This window comes from Palaemon carinicauda, chromosome 20, assembly GCF_036898095.1.
Source record: "Palaemon carinicauda isolate YSFRI2023 chromosome 20, ASM3689809v2, whole genome shotgun sequence".
NCBI lineage: Eukaryota > Metazoa > Arthropoda > Malacostraca > Decapoda > Palaemonidae > Palaemon > Palaemon carinicauda.
The window spans coordinates 123,601,182-123,627,343 of NC_090744.1; the positions used below are offsets into that span (position 1 = coordinate 123,601,182).

At 39.2% G+C, this 26,162-nt stretch overlaps 2 long non-coding RNA genes across 2 annotated transcripts in view; one reads left to right on the forward strand and one right to left on the reverse strand.

The window, feature by feature from the left end:
- Positions 1 to 26,162, forward strand: part of LOC137614437 (uncharacterized) — a 450,523-nt gene that overhangs the window by 335,831 nt on the left and 88,530 nt on the right. The window lies entirely within an intron of this gene.
- The window catches only part of LOC137659638 (uncharacterized), a 33,799-nt gene continuing 19,563 nt past the window's right edge, over positions 11,927 to 26,162 (reverse strand). The window contains exon 3 of the long non-coding RNA XR_011047604.1: positions 11,927 to 12,746. This is a non-coding gene — a long non-coding RNA (uncharacterized lncRNA). The remainder of the gene's footprint in view (positions 12,747 to 26,162) is intronic.

A 26,162-nucleotide genomic window follows, 5' to 3' on the forward strand; every position in this document is an offset into this window, starting at 1 on the left:
TACTAACAAATGAAGTTAAAATACTGGGCCATCTATTTTTACTTAGTTATAGTATTAGTAGTGTTATATCACTTTCTTGCCATAAAATAACAACCAGGACCCTTGCTCCCGTATCTTCGATAGTTTTCGTTCATACCATTTATGTAATAGAACTTATCAAGAAGTGCCTGTTACTTGCAACAAAATGTTTGCAATCATTTTATCTTGAATGTTTTGTTGATATTTTTGCTGTTTAATATTTTTACCATATACATTGTAACCTTGAGGAATCGGAAATAAAATGCATATAAAAGGTATTACTTTTTAATTTAGTTTCCCTGTATATAAAAATAAAATCTGTATGGTATACAAAAAGAAAACGATGAAAAGTTTAAATAAGAAAACAATGACTTGGACTATTCTCCCTATATTAAGCCTCATATGGCAGTGTTCTCCTTAAACGGCCCCCTGCCCCTTCTAGCACCAGCAAATGCCTTATTCCCCACTAAAAACGGGCTAAAAAGCTTACGAAATAGTCCTTGCTCTTAACTAGTCACTTGTACATTTGGACTGTTGTTGATCCCCCATATACAGTTTGTTCACCCTCCACTGGGGTATGAGAGCAGCAGTACCAGTGTCTTATGAATATAAAGTACAAGGTCAAGATGGCCGACTGTCTCGGCATCTCATTTTGGACCAAAATCCACTTGTTAATCAAGCTGTCTATTAAGTAGGTTTATCCCTGACTAGTCATGATAATAGTGGCCTTGTTATTTCCATTATTTAATATTCCTCAAAAGCCTCTTATTCAATCTTGGCAAAATATATTTAATTAAAATACTAGGTACAAAAGTATACCTGAATGTGAACTAAATTGGACCATATGGCTTAAGGAAAACAGAAATTCGTTAAAGTCTTTTATTGTAGAGGATTTGATTGACGTTCAAACATGAGACAGGTTTCGGTGTATTTAGTTATGTACAGTAATCAAAATAAAAGCACGGGAATCAATGACATATATATCAAATTCATGAAACCTCATTTTCTGAAAGCTCTAAACGCCCAAAATTCAAAGAAAACTTTACGTTTGTCATTCATTAAGCTTACGATTCGACAAAGAGAGGCTCTTAGGAGAGTCACTCTTCATCTTATATTGTGCACTGAATGACAAACACCCGTTTTCTTTGTTTATCCACCAGTGTCCATTTTCTTTTATTGAACCACTGACGTTGGATTTTAAAGCTCAGCATTTGAGGTTACAGATTTCATGCTTGTGTAAGTAGTGCTTTCTCTAATAGAGAAGTAAAATTATTAATAAAAAAAGGAGGAAAAGGAAAGCCCACCAAGGCCATCCCCTGTCCCACCTAGTAACCAGAGGCTTAATTCGTTTTTTTTTCTTCTGATGAAGCAATGTTACTAGGCCCTTGAATGCTTTCCTTTTCCTCCTTTTTTCGTTTTTTTATTAATAATTTTACAAACAATGATAACGGTTGTAATTTAAAGACTTCAGGAATAGTTTGAAGCTCTTCTGAAGTTAAATGGCAAAACATTTATAAAATTAATTACATCACTATAAAGCTAGATTCCAGAGATTATCGAGTTACGTTATACACTCGGACCAAATCTCCTTCTAGAACAGAAAGCAAATAGAATGTCTAAAACAAGCAACAGAATCATATCCAAGCCTTATTGTGCAATTTCAGAACGATCCATTACTGCAGACATCTGAAGCTCTCTGAAAAGCAGACAAGATTCACAAATGCCAAGTTGCCTCCCTGTCTCGTCCCTTTTAATGCACATAATTGAGTCGGGTAAAAGAGAAGAGCCGTGCAAGACTACTGCCCTGACCATCCTTGCTACTCCTCCCAGCAGACAGTCAGATCGGACCGAAGTACGCATTCATCTTACACGTGGACACCTGAATCACTTTAGCTGTGTAATCAAGTTCTCAAATGCAAACCCTTGAAAAAGCAACGTTGGAAAGCGAGTTTAACCTGATAAACTATAGAAAGCTAACGAGACAGTTCTAAACAAAATAATATAGATTCTATATAACCATGACTAAAAAAATAACACTAAAATTACTTTCTTTTTACATTCTGATAAACATTATGAAATATATGATTTTGATTGAATATTTGCCCACAATCTGTAATTGATTAAGTTTTATTTCAAAGTTAATATAACTCCCAATAACAAACATAGGCCCACAACTAATACCCCCAAAATATACAGTACTCCTAGAAATATGATTATGCTAAATACGAATCTAGAATTAAATAAAGTCAAACCCACAAGATACTATGCTTGGCTAATCCATTACTATACCTAATCTCTTATTATACTATAACAAGCATATATTGCCTGACTAAGGTATCCTCAGCAAGTAATAAAAAATTATTCTTTATTACAAATTTTACTCAGATCCTGTGTAACTTAATACATCACTTCGTTCCGGTCAAAATAGTTATGATCAAGTTATCTTAAGTACTTGAAATTAATTGATACTTTCTAGATTTTTTTCCTTATTAACCCAATGTGAAATGAAGTTTGAAATACCTCTCTTAAAGTTCCTAGAATAAGTTCAAATGCAAGAGACAGGCTTACAGACGGAGATGATCAAAATAGTTATGATCAAGTTATCTTAAGTAATTGAAATCATTTGATGCTCTCTAGATTTTTGTCCTTATAAACACAATGTGACATGAAGTTTTAGATCTCTCTTATAAAGTTATGAGAATGGGTTAAAACACAAGAGACAGACTTACAGACGGAGATGAGGTTTGTACAGTACAATATTCTCTACTGAAAACCGCTACAAAATGAACAGATATTAAATGATATTTATAATTTTAGTATTATTAGGAACACTAATGTCTCTAAGCTCATAAATACCTTTCAAGGTAAGATAGTTAAAAAAAAATTGTCAATTAAGGCAAATCTATCAAATTACTTAATTTTCTATAACTTCCAACAGTTCCACAAAGATAATGACATTTAATAATAATGAATTCATTACGCATTTTGAATCAGAATAAAAAGGTAATAGAATTTTTTCGTATTAGAGAAACACAGGACCAGCAATAAAAACTCTACACAAGTTAATTATTGTTTGGAAAATATATACTAATAAAGAGCGAAGCATCAAACTCAAATTTCCTAAGAACGTAAGAAAAATTCAAATCATCTATCATCTATTTCTCGGTGACTTTATGAAGACTTAATTTTTCTTCCTAGAAATCTACTTCAGTAAATCGCATAATCAATAGTTGAAAACTCAAAAATCTTTATATAATTTGCAAATCTTATAATTAATACTTCAAAACTCTAAAGTCGAGAAAAGAACGCCTTCTTAAAGGAAATTAACTTATAAATAAAAAATATAGTCATCTCAGAAAATCTATATTGTTTAGGCATACACTAAAACTTAGTGATATTTTTGCTCTTGATACATTTCAAAGATTATAACACGAGCTATTTAATAATAAAAAAAAAAATCTAGAATGGCATTTTTTTTTATTTCATCAGCTTAATGAAGCTGATGATTCTACACTCTTGAAAAATACTTCTTTTGAAGAAATTTGAGTTTGAAGCTTATCAATTAGCTGACTGACTGGGTGGTGTACTTACTAAATGGATAGAGGACTTTTTTTCATCCTTTTTTCATAATAAAATTAAATTTCTTCAGAAGCTACGCTACGCAATTCAAAACCTACCCTATTTCTTCAAAAAAAAAGAAAAAAAAAGAAAAAAAAAGAAAAAAAAATTCCTAATTCATAACCACCTACATAAAAAATCTGTAACTAAAACTTTCAGTCTAACTTCTTTAATGAAACACTAAGAAAAAATCCATTTCCCTTTTCCCCCTTGGGACATGATCTACTAAAGGGAAATGAGCAAAATAACGACCTAACTTCTCCATAGGAATCTCACACCAATCATTCAATCCTACCACAACAATCTATCATCCTTGCAGTGGAATTCATAACATTCATAACACTTCCAAAGCACAAAGTCCCAATTTTCAATATTTGCAAATCCTCATCAAAATTAAATCATACGCTGATAGTGAGGATCAAAATATACTGGATTTTAATGCGTTTGCTATACTGATGTGCGATTAATAACCATTTTGGAGAGTCAAAGTAACTTAGAAAAATTGATCTCGTTACCAATAAGAAATGAGAAAAATAAGCGACGGGGAATATTGCAATTATCGTTCTTTAAATTGGGCGATTAGATCGAATTTAGGGATATATTCCAGCGCTTGGTCCAATGAGGCAATTCAGCACCCAAGTGCAACCAAGGGAAACCTTGCATTCCTTGCAAGTACAGTTTGAAGTTAAATTCATAAGAGTTTTCACAGCAAGATGGAAGAATGAAGGCAGGTAAGGAGGTGAAGTTTAAAGCTTTATAAAGCTAGTGCAGGTACAGGAAGGCAAGAAGGAACGTGAAGTAACACCTACAGAGAATCATGTGTGTGAGGTGCACTGGTCGCACTACCCCTTCCCCTCGTTTTTGAGAGAGAGAGAGAGAGAGAGAGAGAGAGAGAGAGAGAGAGAGAGAGAGAGAGAGAGAGAGAGAGAGAGAATTACCCTATTTCACTGAGTCTTGGAACACAAAACTAACGCTATGGTAGCTAGGTTATGCAATATCAATTTCCCATATTTTATTTTCATTATTTTTACAGCGCCATCAATTATTTTTTATCTAATGTTATAATTTTCAATTTAATACTGAACCCACTTTTGCCCCTGTGAGCTCAGATGATTTCTTAAGGCTCACTACTAAACCAATTGTATCTTCAAAGGTTGTGGGCAAAGAAATTATTACTTTCAAGATCAATGGGGGTTACTTTGTTTTTGGCAAAATTATAACCTTAAGAGGCATCAAAAAACATAACCTTTAATGATGTACTTTAAAATTTTAAATTGTACCCTCTTTCAATAGCACAGTTTGTAAATCTCTCAATTCGTTAGTTTCGTAGAAACATTCATAAGTATTTTCCTTCTTTTTCATAATTCATTCATTACAAATAATGAGTAAAGTTTGTTACTAACAGTTATCTATTGGATTAAAACAAAAACTGGTCAAAGGGCCAGGTAATCTACCAAGCAAACGAAAGATAAAATCGGTACACAAAAAATTGCCGAATATGAAACTGCCCAAGAACCAATAATATAATCTAACAATCTTACATTTTCTATACATTGACATGATATCTAACCATAAAAGTAGTTAATAGATTAAAACATTATTAGAATATATTATGAATTATCTATATCTAGGGCAATTGAGGAATTTTGAATTCGATATTCCAATTATTGTGAACTATGTGGGTGTAAAATACCTAATACGTCTCTTACAACATTATGAACTTTCCCCAAGGAAATTACTGTTTAAAGACAGGAATATTTCTGCACACCAGTATTGCATTAACTGAAAAAGTTACCCAGAAATCAATACATCTTAGAAAAAAAAGTTTATTAGAATACTTGAACAATTTTATAGAAATGAAACTTTCATACTTTGACCAATGTAACGAAAAAAATATATTTGCTAAAAATCCATGAAACTTTGCACTTGAAATACAAACCTGACGAGATTCTTGTCAACAAATCATAAACCTATTCTTCATACCTAATTAGTTTTCCCGCTTCTTAAACACACACACACACACACACACACACACACACACACACCCATCTGGACAGTTTTTGAGTCAACGACAACTTATTCAAGAACTTATTACACAATTAATGTAAAGATGATTAAAGTGTTATTTATCCCTTCTTTATGTCATGGGCACAAACGAAATGAGACAAGAAACAAAATGGAATTTATGAATCGAGCTGTGCACCTTTTCACAGAGCCCAGGTATCTCGCCATAATAGAAAGCTCTGAAATGCAAGACTTCAAAATGACCCTATTACCAAATTACTTGAAACATTTACGTTAAGTATTTATAATTAATCTTCAACATTTTTATCTTACTTTAACATAAAGATTTTATGGAAAATTTGTCACCACTGATTACACATTAACTTCAAAAAGAGCATAAACATGTCTGAAGCACATTAAATCACAATCCTTTTACATTAGATAGATTTTCCACTACTTACATTACACAGTTCATAATATTGATATATTTGTCATTGATATAAGTGCATACAACTTTACTATAAAGAAAAATGATCGTACCAAAACCTGTACATTTGACATTATAAACTCCTACAATGGAAGCTTCTTGAATATTATGAGATACTTGATTTAAATTAGATCATTAATACAAAATTCTAAAATCTGATAAACTATTACAACCTTGAAAGAATTTGAGGCATTTGAGAAAATTAATAATGGCATAACAACCGCAATTTTCATGACTTCAGCTGTCAGGATAAAATCTACACTGACAAAACAGCTGGATAAATAAGCAGACTAAAATCCAACATGTTAACCAACACAGGCTGTCAGCCTTTGACAAGTACAATATATTCAAGCAAACACATTGAGCTACAGCTCTCAAGACACCAGTAAAAGAATGAACAAGTTCTGTTCATGGGGAATAAAATAACAGTCTAAAAGAACAAGTGATTACTCTAATTAAGAGCAGGATCTACATCATAGACCCTTTAGCCCTTTTTATCGTGAGGAATAGATTGGCAAATGCTGACACTCAAAGAGGAGGGGGCCAGTGGGAGACTCGTCAGCCATATGAGGCGAGAGTATTTGTTTTTTATAACATTTCCAATTTTGGGATAAGGAAAGATCAAGGATGGGGTGTGAGAGATCTGAAATTGGAGTTGAACATTAGATTACAATAAAAGAGAACTTCTTAATAATTCCCCCTTATTGAAATATGTTTACAAAGTTTCCCATTACTTTTACCAATTAGCATATTAGTCTTCAAGGTATATTCATGGGGAGAGAGAGAGAGAGAGAGAGAGAGAGAGAGGAGAGAGAGAGAGAGAGAGAGAGAGAGAGAGAGAGAGAGAGAATGACTTAAGTACCTAATTAAAGGAGGTTCCTCATAATGGAGTGGTTATTTTAATGCATCAAATATATTTCCTATCTATCTTATACAATTATAAATCCACTTTTATTTACACATCCATAAAATTCCCCTTTCAGCTAAACGAAAACACTTTACACTACAGGAAGGTTTCATTTACCAAAGAAATTAAAATTTCCATCTAACTAGGCAATTCACAGCAGAAGTTTTTCAGTAATCAGCTGCTTGCTGACGTTACCTTCTAAAATTCATAATTACCAGGTTTTCCTTTCTAATATCAGTCTACGGTCACACCCATTAGAATGTTTTATTTTTTGGAATAGGACTATAGTTAGTGAACTATAAAACTCAACACTAGGGTCATTCCGTATACAGCTGCAACTGGGGGATACCCCTGCAGTTACAATTTAGTAAGAGATAAAAGCAGTTACACTTTAGTAAGAGATAAAAGCCGTTACACTTTAGTAAGAGATAAAAGCAGTTAGACTTTAGTAAGAGATAAAAGCAGTTACAATTTAGTAAGAGATAAAAGCAGTTACAATTTAGTAAAAGATAAAAGCAGTTACACTTTAGTAAGAGATAAAAGGCTGAAGATTAAAATGTAAGGAAGGATAAGGGAGAGGAGTTCAAGTAGAAGCGTATAAAGAAGTGTAGGTAGGTCAGAAAGAACGAGCAATTGCAGGTAAAGTCAAAATGAATAAGCAAGTGCAGGTAAGGTCAGAAGAAATATGCAGGTAAGGTCAGAAGGAACGTTCAGGTAGGGTCAGAAGGAATGAGCAAGTGCAGGTAGAGTCAAAAGGAATGAGCAAGTGCAGGTAAGGTCAGAAGAAACGTGCAGGTAAGGTCAGAAGGAACGTGCAGGTAGGGTCAGAAGGAAAGTGCAAGTGCAGGTAGAGTCAAAAGGAATGAGCAAGTGCAGGTAAGGTCAGAAGAAACGTGCAGGTAAGGTCAGAAGGAACGTGCAGGTAGGGTCAGAAGGAATGAGCAAGTGCAAGTAGAGTCAAAAGGAATGAGCAAGTGCAGGTAAGGTCAGAAGAAACGTGCAGGTAAGGTCAGAAGGAACGTTCAGGTAGGGTCAGAAGGAAAGTGCAAGTGCAAGTAAGGTAAAAAGGAACATTCGGGTAGTGTCAGAAGGAAAGTACAAGTGCAAGTAATGTCAGAAGGAACACGCAGGTAGAGTCAGAAGGAATGTGCAAGTAGGATCAGAAAGAAAGTGCAACTGCAAGTAAGGTTCGAAGGAAAGTACAAGTGCAGGTATGGTCAGAAGGAACATGACGGTACGATCAGAAAGAAAGTGCAAGTGCAGGTAAGGTCAGAAGCAGTGTGCAGGTAGGGTCCGAAAGAAAGTGCATTTGCAGGTGGGGTCAGAAAGAAAGTGCAAGTGCAGGTAGGTTCAGAAGGAAAGCAGAATGTGCAGGTAGGGTCAGAGGGAAAGCAGAATGTGAAGGTAGGGTCAGAAGAAAAGCAGAATGTGCAGGTAGGGTCAAAAGGAAAGCGGAAGTGAAGGTAGGATCAGAATGAACGTGCCGGTAGGATCAGAAGAAACATGCAGGTAGGGTCAGATGGAACATGCAGGTAGGGTCAAGAGGAAAGTACAGATGAAGCTAGGGATAGAAGGAACGTGAAAGTGCGAGTAGGAGCATAAGAAACGTGCAGGTATGATGAGAAGGAAAGTGCAAGTGCAGGTAAGGTCAAAAGGAACGTGTAGGTAGAGTCAGAAGGAAAATGGATGTGAAGGTAGGGTCCGAAGGAAAGTGCAAGTGCAGGAATGGAGAGAATGAACGTACAGACAGGATCAGAAAGAATGTGCAAGTGCAGGTAAGGTCAGAAGGAACGTGCAGGTAGGGTCACAAGGAAAGTGGAAGCGTAGGTAGGGTCAGAAGGAAAATGCAGGTACAGATAAGGTAAGAAGGAAACTGCTAGTGCAGGTAAGGTCAGAAGGAGCGTGCGGGTAGGGTTAGAAGGAACGTGGAAGTGCAGATATGGTCAGAAGGTAAGTGCAAGTGCATATAGGGGCAAAAGAAAAGTTGCAAACCGTTAAGAAATGCCTACGATACACATCCGGAGGTACACTGATGGCACTACGTCCCTGCAGAGATAATATATTTGCTTTCATATCAACACCTTTCAGTAACCTAAATCCAATGACCTTTAGTCTAAGCAACCGATGTTTCATAATTTTCTAGTTCAACTGATCTTCATTGCCCTATATTTCATTATATTTCCTAAACATTAAATCTACTAAGTTTCATTAGCTAGCCTCTCCATTATATTTCTCCCTCACTATAAGTTCCTGAATTTCTCGCAGAGAGAGAGAGAGAGAGAGAGAGAGAGAGAGAGAGAGAGAGAGAGAGAGAGAGAGAGAGAGAGAGAGAGAGAGAGAGAGAGAGTACTGTTGCAGTCCATACAATAAGTCAAATGGAAGACGGGTATAGGGACGTACTTTAACTGATATTTAAGAATTATTCACAAATGAAAGAATAAGAAATACAAGACAACACGCATTTCTTGATATGTAACATATAAATCAAAAGAAGTATTCTAGTTTGTTTTCATCCTTGGAAAACAGAATTGCAAAAGGGGATTACGTTGTTTTTGATAAAAGGAAAGCAAATGTTAATTATAATTCACGATTTTCTCTAAACAATATACAAGAATTTACAGAATATTATCCTTATATAAAAAACAAAAGGAGATGGAGCAAATCTCATCTAAGTTTTATAATCGTTTGACGGATAGCATAGGAAGAAAATTTTAAGGTGCTACATATAACATACCTTGAAGTCTATTGATAGAGAAGTTCTCTTTCAAATATCCAAGTTAAATAAAGGTAAAATTATTATGAATATAAAATTTAATCCACCAATTACAAAGATTTTGCCAATTAGACTTTAATTCACAGAGCAATGGCAGATAACTCTGGAGCCGGAAGATTGACTAGAAAGCTGTAGAAGAAATGAATGACAAAATAACTTGAAAACAAGTGTTAATTGAAAAAAAGAATAAAACAAGGAATTTCTTGAGTAAAAACCAGAAAACGATGAGTAACATTATGTAATCAACTCAAATAACTTAGGATCAAGGAATACCCCAGTTAACTTCATTATCTGTTGAGTGCCCAAGACAACCCCATAGAAGCATTCTAAATAACACTAAAGACGAAAGTGTCCATTGTAACTTCAAAGGTAGATAAATTTCATGAATAACTAAATAAACCAGTGTGCTACAAAAATTCTGCACATGAGGGAATACTAAAATCTGTTAAATGAAGTAAGTGCCACAGATAGCTTATTGAACCAAGAAACACCTCGAATAACTCCATACATAAAGGATTCCACGATGTATATTCCAAAACAACCTAAAACCATAGACCAATGAGTGCTAAGAAAGAAGTTTTGATTAAATCTGAACTAAGGAGTATTATCACGAAAGCTTGGTAAATCATGGCATTATTCAATATCTTTGTTCTGAGTAAATTCATAAAACAAGCAGAACTTTACAAGACGTTTTCAAACAGAAAGTGCCCCAAACAACCGAATTCTAACAAAAGCCCTTTATACCCCAAAGTGACAGAAAATATTTCTTTAAGACATAATTATCTGAAAGAATATGTAAGCAAGAATTACTCACAAACTGCATAGAGCATGAATGCCCAAAGAAACTGAACAGACTCAAGAAGAAACACACTCAATATCAGAATTTATTCTAGGAGGTACTTTAAAGCAGACCGTATAAGTCCCTCACAAAAAAAAGCAAATTGAGAAAAAAAATTAAAGTCTCTTGAAACCAAACTTGCCGTTCTAGAAATTTCAGCTAGAATGGCCTGAAAATTTCCTTAAGGCAATTATAATTATGAAACTTAACTCCTTGATTCATTCTTAAGGCAATTATAATCCTGAAACTTACCTCCTTGATTCATTCTTAAGGGAATTATAATCCTGAAACTTAACTCCTTGATTCATTCTTAAGGCAATTATAATCCTGAAATTTAACTCCTTAAAATCTATATAATTTCCAACTCATCAAACTATCAACAATTACCCAACGATGAAATTTCAGCCTTCAACGAGATCTATGAAAAGAGAGTTCAGGAGATTTTTGTTAAAGTATCCCACTATATATTCTCCGGGATAATTACTTTCTGGACAGAATCTTCATATATAATCAGTTACTAAAAAAGAGCTCATAGTTTAGCAGTTTGCTATCGTACGTTCAAACCGACCAGTCAATCAACATAAGGTAAGAATTGTGATCTAACCAAATAAAATATATTATCCGCAATCCTCCAGATTAATTACCATCATGAGCAAGCTTCACATCAAACAGAGCAAGAAAAATGGAATTAAATCACAGCTGCTAAACCTTAGTTGTTCACAGAAATGCAGCCTCTATTGTAGGCAGAAAACTCCTAAAAAACAAAAATAGTTATAGGTTTTATGCCATCAAAGTGCATATGATGTGTTCTAATAAAGGAAAAGGTTAATGAACAACACATATTTACAGAATAGGAAGGCCTAATGGAAGCTTTGGATAGAAACAAAACCTTATAATATCATAAGATAAAACACCTAGAACTGTTTAAGTAGCTTCCCAATCTATCAGCCTTAAGTCCAATATCCAAAGGTGCTACCAAGAGAACAGAACCATAGAAATAAATTGAAAAATAGAAATCCATGTATATAAAAAAAAAAAAAAAGATCATTACCCAGTAGGACCTCACCCGATTGAAAAATTGGTGATCAGCTGATATTTGAGTTACTAGACTATGTTAAGTAAAGGTAAAATATCTTAACTTGTGGTAATATAACGTTTTAAAAACATGCATTATGTCATATAATCGAATTGAATATTTTCTACTGTACATTTTTTAAAAATAAAAAAAAAAATACCTAAAGATACCACAATGCTTGTTTGTGAAAAAAACTTGTCATTTAGTATCAGTAACAAAAGTTGTAGTTAACATTTTTTTTTTGATTTATAATAGTACTATAATCAGGTGTTTGTATCACGTTAAATGCTAAATAGAAATCATAGCTATCAATTATCGAAAAGTACAAATTCAGGTATCATGAAAAAATTATTCCAAATGTGTTTAGAAGATTGACAAACATACAAGCAGTGTGGTCTAATCAAATTAGAATCAAGTGGCACAGCTGGAAACTATGTAACCTTTTTCTGTAGTCCTGAAAAACTGGCCATTACCAATATTTTATCCCCTTACGAATACGAAATAAACTTAATAATTAAAGTTTTTCAACTGAAGCTTCTAGTAAAATCAGTATGATCTAAGATGGCAAAAGAGAGTATTTAAAGTTGTGATTCAGTGATTTTTTTAGTTGCAAAGAGAGTATAACTCAATTTTGCAGTTTGTTCTTTGTTGAAAATTTCAAATAAACACTGAGAGTAGCATTACGATAGCTTAAACTTAACTATAATAATGTAAAAAGAAAACCGTATGAAATAAACAGCCACGGATATAAGAATTTATCGAAAAATAAGTTTTGCAGTTAGTTTTAACTTAGATTAGGCAATATCAAGATGCTTAGACCCTCACTGTAAACAGATTTACACAAGAATTTTTTAAATTGATAATTATCCCCACCCCTAAAACCATGTTATGTGTTTTCTTTCTTGAAGTCACAGATCCCAAATTCCACTAGCACAGTAGAATAGGAGTTTTCTTGTGATGAATGGTAATCGTCATTTTATCTACCGTCACTCATTTGTTAATCGCAAACAAGCGACCAACTTTATCCTGAAAAAAATATTTTATGAATTAATCTTCATATTATTTAAGACAAATAAAACGCCTTGATAGGCAAACTCAAACATATAATAAAATACTATATAAAACTACTATTAGATGAGATTATAGCAAAAAGTAATTTTGCTTTTCATACCTATTCTTTCATGAAAATCAATAGAAACAAGCACACGTGAGTTCAATTGATTAAAGTTTATAAAAATGTAATATGTATTTTAAGTAAATAAATAAATAATTTAGATTTTATACAAACAAAACATTTGATTTCAGAGTTTGCTGAACTAACGTTCTTAAATTGGAATTAGCTTTAAAAAGCAAATTAGGGTAACAATTTGTATGCACAAATTTATCTAGAAATTATAAGGAACGTTTCCAGTAATTGAAGGAGCAACATTTTGAATATTAGAAAACTCAAGACTTCTCAATATGGAAGTAATTAACTTAGAGTAGCAGTAAAAAAGTACCTTCTTGCTTATTTAGGTATGCCACTACCATTGTGTTGTTACTCAACAGTATCATGGAGTAACCTAAAAGTACCCATTGGAAGTGCTTGTGTGCTAGAAAGGCTGCTGACATCTCTAGGGAATTTATGTGGTACTGCCAGGCGGCATCAGACCACAGCACGGAGGCCTTGTGCTGCTGCAGGTTAGCCTCCACCCTTCTTTTGATGTAACCCTAAAGAGCATCAAATCCGAAGGGGAGGAGAGAAGTTTTAAACCCCTGAAAAGATTGGTATCTGCTACCCCACCAACTTAGGTCACCCTTCTGTTCCAATCCTTTCAGAGCTTGGAGGTAGGGAGGATCCCTGTGTTGCTACCAAAACGATTTTAGTTGCCACTGGAGAGATAGAATGAGCAGACAGCTATTTATCATTATTATTATTATTACTATCCAAGCTACAACCCTAATTGGAAAAGCAAGATGCTATAAGCCCAGGGGCTCCAACTTTGAACTTTTGAAGTTCTACTGATTCAACTACCCGATTAGGAAGATCATTCCACAACTTGGTAACAGCTGGAATAAAACTTCTAGAGTACTGCGTAGTATTGAGCCTCATGATGGAGAAGGCCTGGCTATTAGAATTAACTGCCTGCCTAGTATTACGAACAGGATAGAATTGTCCAGGGAGATCTGGATGTAAAGGATGGTCAGAGTTATGAAAAATGATATTTTGATTATAAAATAAATTTTTGAATATACTTACCCGGTGAATATATAATAGCTGACGTCTCGGACGGCTCGACAGAAACACAAAAACTCGCGAGCGATCGCCGTGAAGGTTGCGGGTGTGCCCACCAGCGCCGACTATCGGTCAGATACCGCATATACATGTAAACAGCTCCAGTTCTTCTCATTCCGCTGGGTCTCTATCGGGGAGGAAGGGAGGGCCTTTAATTTATATATTCACCGGGTAAGTATATTCAAAAATTTATTTTATAATCAAAATATCATTTTTAAATATTAAACTTAGCCGGTGAATATATAATAGCTGATTCACAACCATGGTGGTGGGTAGAGACCAGCATTAAAACAATTACGGTGTATATGCTTAGAGTTTTTGACAGTTATATCATAACAAAACCCAAATAAGTATAGGTACCTGGTAAGGAAGCTGACTCTGACGATTACTCTGCCTTGTTAGTCCGCTTTCCTCACGAAGCCCAGCCATCCTCTCAGGATGCTGAAAGACTCCCAGGAGCTGTTATATCCAGGGCGGCAACCCATACAACAAGACCTCATCAAAACCCTTAATCTGGGCGCTCTCAAGAAATGATATTTGACCACCCGCCAAATCAAAAAGGATGCGAAAAGCTTCTTAGCCTTCCGTACAACCCAAAACAAGATTAAAAACATTTCAAGAGAAAGATTAAAAGGATATTGGAATTAAGGGAATGTAGTGGTAGAACCCTCACCCACTACTGCACTCGCTGCAACGAATGGACCCAGTGTGTAGCAGTCCTCATAAAGAGTCTGGACATCTTTTAAGTAAAATGAAGCGAATACTGACTTGCTTCTCCAAAAGGTCGCGTCCATAATACTTCGCAGAGATCTGTTTTGCTTAAAGGCCACTGAAGTTGCTATAGCTCTTACTTCGTGCGTTTTAACCTTAAGCAAGCAACGGTCTTTTTCACTCAAGTGAGAATGAGCCTCTCGGATTAAAAATCTAATAAAATACGACAAAGCATTTTTAGACATAGGCAATGATGGTTTCTTAACTGAGCACCACAAGGCCTCAGATCCACCTCGTAATGATTTGGTACGAGCTAAATAAAACTTAAGAGCTCTAACTGGACACAGTACTCTTTCAAGCTCGTTGCCTACGATCTCTGACAGGCAAGGTATATCAAATGACTTAGGCCAAGGACGAGAAGGCAGTTCATTTTTGGCCAAGAAACCAAGCTGAAGTGAACATGTGGCTTTATCTGTGGAAAAGCCGATGTTCCTACTGAAGGCATGGATCTCACTGACCCTTTTAGCTGAAGCCAAGCACACTAAGAAAAGCGTCTTGAGGGTGAGATCCTTCAGGGAGGCTGAATGTAATGGCTCAAACCTGTCGGACATCAGGAACCTTAGGACCACGTCTAAGTTCCATCCAGGAGTTGCCATACGACGCTCCTTAGAGGTCTCGAAAGACTTAAGGAGATCTTGGAGATCTTTATTATTGGAAAGATCTAAGCCTCTATGTCTGAATACAGACGCCAACATGCTCCTGTAGCCCTTAATAGTGGGAGCTGAGAGGGAGCGAACCTTTCTCAGATGTAGGAGAAAATCTGCGATTTGGGCTACAGAGGTACTGGAAGAGGAAATGGATGATGACTTGCACCAGTCTCTAAAGACTTCCCACTTCGACTGGTATACTTTGATGGTAGAAGCTCTCCTAGCTCTCGCAATCGCAATCGCTCTGGCTGCCTCCTTCGAAAAGCCTCGAGCTCTTGAGAGTCTTTCGATAGTCTGAAGGCAGTCAGACGAAGCGCGGGGAGGCTTTGATGAAGATCCCTTACGTGGGGCTGCCGTAAGAGATCCATCCTTAGAGGAAGACTCCTTGGAACGTCTACCAGCCATTGAAGTACCTCTGTGAACCACTCTCTCGCGGGCCAGAGGGGAGCAACCAACGTCAACCTTGTCCCTTCGTGAGAGGCGAACTTCTGCAGTACCTTGTTGACGATCTTGAACGGTGGGAATGCGTACGCGTCCAGGTGAGACCAGTCCAGTAGAAACGCATCTATATGGGTCGCCTCTGGATCTGGGACTGGTGAGCAATAGGTCGGGAGCCTTTTGGTGAACGAGGTGGCAAAGAGGTCTATGGAGGGTTGACACCAAGTCACCCAAAGACTCTTGCACACGTCCTTGTGGAGGGTCCATTCCGTGGGGATCACCTGACCTCTCCGACTGAGACAGTCTGCTAAGACGTTCAAGTCCCCCTGGATGAATCTTGTCAACAGGGAGATGCCTCGATTTTTTGACCAGATGAGGAGGTCCCTTGCGATGACGAACAGTGTGTGGGAGTGAGTGCCTCCTTGCTTGGAGATGTACGCCAAAGCTGTGGTGTTGTCTGAATTGACCTCTACCACTTTGTTTCGAACAATGCTCTCGAAACTCATCAAGGCCAAGTGAACCGCTAACAGCTCCTTGCCGTTGATGTGCATGCTCTTCTGATTCGACGTCCAAAGACCCGAACATTCCCGAACATCCAGAGTCGCTCCCCAACCCAAATCCGACGCGTCTGAGAACAACACGTGGTTTGGGTTCTTGACTGCCAGGGACAGACCCTCTCTCAGACTTATGTTGCTGTCCCACCAGTTCAGGCATGCTTTTACTGGCTCGGAGACCGGGATTGACACAGCTTCTAAAGTCTTGCTCTTGTTCCAGTGTGAGTGTAGATGGAACTGGAGAGGGCGAAGGTGAAGTCTCCCTAGCGAGACAAACTGCTCCAGGGATGACAGAGTCCCTACGAGGCTCATCAAACCTCTTACTGAACAACGGTCTTTTTTCAGCATGAGTCGGACTTTGAGCAGGGCTTGCTCTATTCGGGTGGCAGACGGAAAAGCCCGAAAAACTAGACTGCGAATCTCCATCCCCAAATAGAGAATCGACTGGGATGGAATCAGTTGAGACTTTTCTAGGTTTACCAATAGTCCCAACTCCTTTGCCAGACCCAACGTCCAGTGAAGGTCCTGCAGACAGCGATGACGGGACGATGCTCTGAGAAGCCAGTCGTCCAAGTACAGGGAGGCTCGAATTCCCGATAAATGAAGGAATTTTGCCACATTCCTCATGAGCCTCGTAAACACGAGAGGAGCAGGGCTGAGGCCGAAGCACAGTGCTCGAAACTGGTACACCACATTCCTGTAAACAAACCTCAGATACGGTTGAGAATCTGGGTGAATAGGAATGTGGAAGTACGCATCCTGCAGGTCGAGAGAGACCATCCAGTCTCCCTCTCTGACCGCTGCTAGGACGGACTTCGTGGTCTCCATCGTAAATTTTGTTTTTGTAACAAAAACGTTGAGCGCACTGACGTCCAGCACTGGCCTCCAACCTCCCGTATGCTTTGGGACTAGGAAGAGACGGTTGTAAAATCCCGGTGATTGAAGGTCCGAGACTTTCACCACCGCTCTCTTCTCTAGCAACAGAGACACCTGCTGATGTAGAGCTTGTCTCCTTGACTCCTCTCGATACCTGGGAGAGAGGTCTAGAGGAACTGTTACTAGAGGAGGTCTGCGTACAAAAGGTATTTTGTACCCCTCCTTGAGCAACAACACAGACTCTTGGTCTGCACCCCTCTTCTCCCAGGCCTGCCAGAAGTTGTTCAGTCTGGCCCCTACCGCTGTCTGAGGACGTGGGCAGTCAGACTCTGCCACGGGAGGACTTGGATCCTCTCCTCTTGCCTCTCTTTCCGTCGGCACGAGCGCCTCCCCTGCTGGGGGCTCTGCCACGAAAGGGCGGGATAAACCTAGACGCAGGAGTATCGATTCTGGGCCTCACAATAAAAGATGAAGAAGGAGCTCCCTTGGGAGCAGAAGTAGCCATCAGGTCATGTGTATCCTTCTGTACAAGCAAAGCAGCAATGTCCTTGATCAGCTGTTGAGGAAACAAGGCAGCCGATAAGGGGGCAAAAAGAAGCTCCGATCTTTGACAGGGAGTAACTCCTGCTGAAAGGAAAGAGCAAAGGGTTTCCCTCTTCTTCAGGACTCCAGACGTAAAGGTGGCGGCGAGCTCATTGGAGCCATCGCGGATGGCTTTGTCCATACAAGACATAATAAGCATGGAAACATCCTGGTCAGCAGACGAGATCTTCCTGCTTAATGCTCCTAGAGACCAATCTAAAAAGTTAAAAACTTCGAAGGCCCTGTAAACCCCTTTAAGGAGATGGTCAAGGTCCGAGGAGGACCAACAAATTTTAGAGCGTCTCATGGCCAGGCGACGGGGAGAGTCTACGAGGCTTGAGAAGTCACCATGGGCAGAGGCAGGAACTCCCAAGCCGAGAACTTCTCCCGTGTCATACCAGACGCTCGCTCTAGAAGCTAGTTTAAAAGGAGGGAAGGCAAAGGCCGTCTTCCCCAAACTCCTCCTGGTAACCAACCAGTCGCCTAGTAGACGTAAAGCCCTCTTAGAAGAGCGAGAGAGCACTAGCTTAGTAAAAGAAGGCTTGGCAGCAGATAAGTCTAGCGCAAACTCTGACGGAGGCGAACGAGGAGCAGCATTAACGAAATGGTCTGGGAAAAGATCTTTAAAAATCATCATGATTTTCTTAAAATCCATAGAAGGTTGCGCAGCCTTAGGCTCTTCAACGTCTGACAAAACATCCAAAGGATTATCATTAGGCGGAGGATCAGCAACATCCTCATCAGAAGGAACCTCGTCCGACAATTGATGAGTCTCAAGCAAGGGAGAGACCTGTCGCGGCGGCAATGCTTGACAAGCAAAGTCCACACGCAAAGGAGCATCAGTAGCAGTCAAGGAAGCTACGTCATGTAACTGCTGAAAGGACTGACCAGCAACAACAACAGGAGCGGGAGGACGCTCGACGTCAAGTCGAGACTGCCTTGACTGCCTAGATTGAGCAGTTAAAACAACCCTTGACTGCGGTGCTTGACGCTCAACGTCAAAACAAGGCAACTGAGCTGGTTGGCGAACGTCCTGAACGTCAACACGAGCTTGCGGCAGCGGCTGAACGTCAACACGAGACTGCGGCAGCGGCTGAAAGCCAACACGGGACTGCATCGAGTGAGGCTCCAAGTCACGTGACTGACGTGACAAACTACCGACATCACGTTTTGTAACGTCAACAGGACGAGTAAAGGCTCGTTTGGGCGGCTGACGGCCAGGATCTCGATCAGTGTAACGGCGAGGATCATCGTGAACCTGCTCAACGGTATACTCCTCCATAAGGGAGGCAAGCTTATTCTGCATATCCTGCAGGACAACCCATTTAGGATCAACGGGAGTCGGTAAGGGCCGAGACGATGGTAACGTCTGTGACGACAAAACATTGCCTTTACTGAGACTCTCGGAGCCCGTGTTACGCTTTCGTTTAAGCGGCGAGCAGTCTTCCGATGACTGCAAAGGGTCAGAGCTGTCCCAATGGCTACAGCCAGGACGCTGGACCTGTCCTGAAGGGACTGACTTCCGCTTTAAGGGTCTAGAAACTTTGCTCCACGGTTTCTTACGCGAGAAGCCTTCGGATGACGAGGAGAAAACAGCCTCGCTCGTCTTATGGTAGGGTCGGTCTTGACGAGACACGCCCGATACCATAGAGGGAACGTCTGTTCGTTGGTTAAAGCCTCTCGTCCCCATAAGTCCTACGACATTACTTCTCCCTGGTGCATGGGAGCCTGAAAGAGGTCTCGGACTAGGAGAACGACAAGCACGAACAGACGAACCCTCGGTCGCAACACTAAAAACACTTTGCGCACTAATCACTTTATCCCCACGATTTTCTGAATTGGCACTCTGACACTTTAACACATTCACATCCGCCATGAGTTGATTACGGTCCGATGCTAAGGACTCAACTCTCTCGCCCAAAGCTTGAATGGCAAGCAACATATCCCGCATGGATGGTTCATGAGTGCTAGTAGAGGGTTCAGGCACAACTACTACAGGGGAAGGGTTAGGTTCAGGGGCATGGGAGGAGGAAAAATCCAATGACCTAGAGGAGCTTCTCCTCACCCTATCTCTCTCAAGCTTACGAGAATATTTATCAAACTCTAGCCAGTCGAATTCCGAAAGTACCACGCACTCATCACACCGATCTCCTAATTGGCAGGTTTTACCCCGGCAATTAGAACACACGGTATGTGGGTCGAGAGAGGCCTTTGGAAGACGTTTGTTACAATCCCTAGCATTACATTTACGAAATTTAGGAATAGGAGAAGGGTCAGCCATTTTGAAAAGTCCAAGAAAATCCAAAAACAATCCAAAGTCATCAACAATAAAAAAAGGGTTCAAGAGTTTTAACTGAAGAGAAAAACACCTGTCACTGTGAAAGCTCAAAACCAAAAAGAAGTACTTCACCAAGAATGACGAAAAAACTCTAGGTTAACAGCGAGAACGGAATCAACTTGTCGACAAGACCAACAGAGAAGAACTGGAGCTGTTTACATGTATATGCGGTATCAGACCGATAGTCGGCGCTGGTGGGCACACCCGCAACCTTCACGGCGATCGCTCGCGAGTTTTTGTGTTTCTGTCGAGCCGTCCGAGACGTCAGCTATTATATATTCACCGGCTAAGTTTAATATTTAAAAATCTTATGCAACATGCATAATGAACTAATTGAACGACGGTGCCAGAGATTAATATCTAGATCAGGAATAAGAAATTTAATAGACCGTAAGTTTCTGTCCAACAAATTAAGATGAGAATTAGCAGCTGAAGACCAGACAGGAGAACAATACTCAAAACAAGGTAAAATAAAAGAATTAAAACACTTCTTCAGAATAGATTGATGACCGAATATCTTAAAAGACTTTCTCAATAAGCCAATTTTTTGTGCAATTGAAGAAGACACAGACCTTATATGTTTCTCAAAAGTAAATTTGCTGTCGAGAATCACACCTAAAATTTTTAAAGAGTCATACAAATTTAAAGAAACATTATCAATACTGAGATCCGGATGTTGAGGAGCCACCGTCCTTGACCTACTTACAATCATACTTTGAGTTTTGTTAGGATTCAACTTCATACCCCATAATTTGCACCATGCACTAATTTTAGCTAAATCTCTATTAAGGGATTCACCAACCCCAGATCTACATTCAGGGGATGGAATTGATGCAAAGAGAGTAGCATCATCTGCATATGCAATAAGCTTATTTTCTGGGCCAAACCACATGTCATGTGTATATAGTATGAAAAGTAATGGGCCAAGAACACTACCCTGTGGAACACCGGATATCACGGATATCACATTCCTATACTCACTATGTTGCCCATCAAAAACAACTCTTTGAGATCTCCTACTTAAAAAATCAATAATAATGCTAAGAAACGACCCACCCACTCCCAACTGTTTCAGTTTGAAAACAAGGGCCTCATGATTAACACGGTCAAAGGCAGCACTAAAATCAAGGCCAATCATACGAACTTCCCAACCACAATCAAGGGATTTCTGTACTGCATTGGAGATTGTAAGAAGGGCATCACATGCTCCAAGGCCTTTACGAAAACCAAATTGCAAACTAGGGAATAGATGATTACCTTCAGCAAACCTAATAAGACGTTTTGCCAGAAAACGTTCAAAAACTTTAGATAATATGGGATTTATGGAAATTGGGCGGTAATCAGCTACCACAAACACATTTACATAGAGGAGTAACATTACCAATTCTCCAACAAGTGCTAAAAGCTCCTCTTCTTGCTAACTTGCGCAAAATAACAGATAACTTTGGAGCTAAGAAATCTGCTGTCTTTATAAAAAACAAAGGAAAAATACCATTTGGGTGTACACCTCCATAAGCATCAAGGTCCATCAACAGAGCTTTAATCTCACGAGATCGAAAAGCTAAACTAGTTAGTTTAGCCTCAGGAAAACAAGAATGAGGAAGTTCAAGTTTTTCATTACTCTGTTTACTGTTAAAAACATCAGCCAAAAGGGTTGCCTTTTCCTTTGGACAGTGAGTGACTGAGCCATCTGGTTTAAGTAAAGGAGGAACTGTTGCATTTACACCAAAGAGTGCAGATTTAAGGGTAGACCACCATTTATATTCCTGAGTTGTACCAGAGAGGGTTTCTTTTATGATTAAATTGTACTCCTTTTCAGTTGAGGAATAAACTCTCTGAGCAAAAGCTCAAAGCTGAGTATAGTTGTTCCAGGTCAAATCTGATTTGTTACCCTTCCAAAGGTGATAGGCCTCCTGCTTCTCCAAATAAGCACGTCTACAATCATCATTGAACCACGGTTTGTCCTTCATTCGGTACCTTAGCACACGAGAAGGGATACGCCTATCAATTATGTTGACTAGATTCTCATTCAAAGGGACAACAGGATCTACACTATTATATAATTGTGACCAATTCAAGCACAAAAGATCATGCAAAATCCCATTCCAGTCTGCTTGGGATTTCATATAAATTTCACAGGAATATGATATATCAGGGACAGGCTGCTCAGTCTTCACTAATAATGAAATCAAGGCATGATCAGAAGTCCCGACTGGAGAACCAACCTTACTAGTTATAACGCCAGGGGAGTCAGTGTATACGAGGTCCAAGCAATTACCAGACCTGTGAGTAGCTTCATTTATGATTTGCTAACAGCCTGATTCAGAGGCAAAGTCTAAAGCTCTTAAGCCATGGCGATCGGTAGGAGAGATAGAACTTAACCACTCCCTATGGTGAGCATTAAAATCACCAACAAAGACAAAAGAAGCCTTTCTATCATCTTCTTGTATCTTAGCCATAATGGTAAGAAGACAATCGAAGATAGAATCATCAATGTCTGGATTCCGGTAGATCGAACACAAATAAAAGTTGTTATGCCTGCCACAAACTTTTATTACCTGAATCTCATGACATCCACATTGATAGCAGGACTTATGAGAAGCAGGGAACTCAGTCCTAATATACACCGCCATTCCCCTGGCCCTAGGAATGGCATCACGTTTCAGCATTATTGGCTTCTTAAAACCAGTTATAAGGAGCCAAGATGAGTGCCTCATATTAGAAACCAAAGTTTCTGAGCACAAAAGAATATCATACTGTCTGGACGCAACTGTAAGGTCTTGAATATTTGCATGAAGACCACGAATGTTGCAATACAGAAGACGACATTGACGAAATCTAGGATGTACTGGTCCCGGATTTCACTCAATGTCTCCAGACAGCATAAGAATTAATAGAAATAAAAAAAGAGACATCATACTTAAAAACTAGATTAACAAGAATTATAACAAAAACAATATGTACAGAATAATAAAAAAAAGTGATTGATGATACCCATAGACTATAGTAAAAAGTCAGAAAAACTGGTCAACATGGAGGAGCCGATATACCATGCAAGGCTAAATACCCTCCAGGATAGCCACTTCAACTGAAGGGAAGACAGTAAGGATGGTTTTGAGAAGAAAAAATCAGAAAAGGAAAAGACAACCTCTTGATAAACCACCAGGCATCCATAGCCCTTCTATTAAGCCTGCCCAACACACCATTTCAAAAAAAAAACAAGAGGAAGAAAAAATAAAATAAGATAGAATAGTGGGCCCGAGTGTACCCTCAAGCAAGAGAACTCTAACCAAAGACAGTGGAAGACCATGGTACAGAGGCTATGGCACTACCCAAGACTAGAGAACAATGGTTTAATTTTGGAGTGTCCTTCTGCTAGAAGAGCTGCTTACCATAGCTAAAGAGTCTCTTCTACCCTTACCAAGAGAAAAGTACACTGAACAAATTGCAGTACAGTAATTAACCCCTTGGGTGAAGAAGTGTTAAGTATCTCATTGTTGTCAGATGTATGAGGAAAGACGAGAATATGTAAAGAATAGGCCAGACTATTCTGTGTAAGTGTAGGCAAAGAAAAAATAAGCCGTGGCTAGAAAGAGGGATCCAATGCATTACTGTCTAGCCAGTCAAAGGATCCAATACCTCTCTAGTGGTAGTATCTCAACGGTCGGCTGGTGCCCTGGCCAACTAGACTTTTCAGAGAGGCCAAATGTCCCAATAGGCAATGCCACTGATGTGACAGCAGCAAGTCTTGTGAGAGGAAGAGAGGGGTCTGTTTCCTTGAATCTCTCTATTTCACTTTAGGACAGAAAAACCATGCCTTTTTGGTGCGTATTTGCACCTTGAGGTATACCAGTTCTTATGATGGTTGGAGAGAATACTTTTTGAAATTTAAAATAATCCTCAGGTCTCAGTGTAAAAGAATCGTCTAGATAGCAAAGGAGACAAATGCTGTTGGCATGGACCCAGGTTGATACTAGGGTGTCAAAGTTCTCAACAATTTAATTAAAATAGATTTTCAGAAAGCGGGATCAAGCACAGGCGAATCTGCGATTCAACATATTGTATTTCAGTAAAAAATTACATGAGTTATTGAGCACACTTAAGTTACTTGAAAAGGCTGCAAAGCGTCCAATTACATTAATAAAGGTAAGTGGTCTTTTATATTCTTGAACATCTTTACACTATTCTTGGGCAAACAATCAACCAGGAAACAAACTTACAAATGCATAAAATAAAATTAATGTTACTCTCGCTTCACTATTCTACTTTAAAAACTAAGTATAAGTTTTCTACAAAGTTCTTATGATGGTGGTCTTGAATAGCAGAGTAATTACGACTCTAACCCGACTAACTATCGGGCGTGGCACATCGCCGGTCGTGACTCATGGCGTCCATGGGGAGATGCCATAGGTCATATGGGAATCGAAGGAGTAGTTTGCTTGTCTCCAACCGGATACTTATCCGGAAGGCCTTCGTCTCCTGGCTGTTGCTCTCCCAAGCAAACTATAAGAACAATAAGGTGACAGAAAAAAACCCTTTGTCTGCAGATTGACATGGTGACAGAATCCTGTCGCCGGTGGAAGCTGAGACAGCATACATTCCCAAGTGAACCAGCGGGCTGAGGTCATTCACATGACCTCCAACAGAGGTTTCAATCGATGTCTATGTGACAAGGGTCAATATCTTTATGAATACCTGTGGGGCTGTGGACAGGCTGAAGCAAAGCACATGGAACAAGTATATTCTCTCGTGAAGGATGAAACATAGTTAATTCCTTGACACAGGCGATCCAATGTGATCATGAAATCCTTCTGACCATTTCTGGTGTTTCCAAATTTGTTCAAAGCGGAAAGATCGATGACAGTCTCCAGCCTTCAGGTACCTTCTCTACAAGAGTCAACTTTAGGAGCCTTGGGACCTGTTGAGTATCTCTTGGAGAGCGCCCTTCTCCAACTTGCTCTGGACTTCTACCGGAAAGGCAAGATCCTTCGTTGATCCCTTCACGAAGGATTACACCAACACTGGATGTTGTGTCAAGGGAGGGAGAGAGAGTGTGAACGAGATGCAGTATCCTGCTTGGAGACTGAGACTATCCATGGTTCAACCCTAAAGAACTCCAATCCCTGCCACCTTTGGTTTAGGCATCCTCTCTATGGTGGTCAGGCAACAGTAATGACCTCCCTAGCAGGAATGGCCACCTCTTCCACCAAGAAAGGGTTGCTTAGGAGATTGCTTCTTGGCACTGCTCTTCTATGTGCCTGGCTATACATGGGGAATGTCCTTGGCACGGACGGTGCTGAAGAGTGAGGATGAAATGTCACCACCCTAAGTTGGAGGGATTCGTTACTCGGCTTACTCCAGTACTCTGTGACTGTGTCAAAGTCCTCCGAGTTAAATAAGGAAGGACCTTCCACTGGTGAGTTGCGTAGCTTAAGCACCTCTCTCTTTGGCACCTCCTTCTGGAATCGTGAAATGACTGAGTCTCATCTTTTCAGAATCTAGTTCGCCCACTGGTTGGCTACGTTGTGAGCGAGAAACTCAACAGCTCTTGACCCTGAAAGCAAAATGTGTTCATTGCCTTCTTCTGCTGTGGATCATGCAAGTTTTCAGTGACGAACAGATATCCCATGGAGTGAAAATAGAAATCGATCCATGAATCAGCTTGTAAGGAGGCTTTGCAACCAGTTCCATGAACGTGGCTTCAGCAGTCAAGAAAGTCACCTATTGTGCAATTAACTTGTCTAAGGAGATATTGTGTGTCAGTTTCAGAACCGGTGGGTCCAGTGGCAGTTGTGAGTTGTTTTCATCAAAGATCCTGCGACCTGTGATATGACCTACTTCCTGGCTCCCTCTACTATCCTAGACAAGTTTACCTCGATCCTGATCTTCCCAATTTGGGGCCCTGTCAGAAACTGTCATCGGTCGTATCCTTCTCTTCGAGGGTGGAGTAAGATGGTTCAC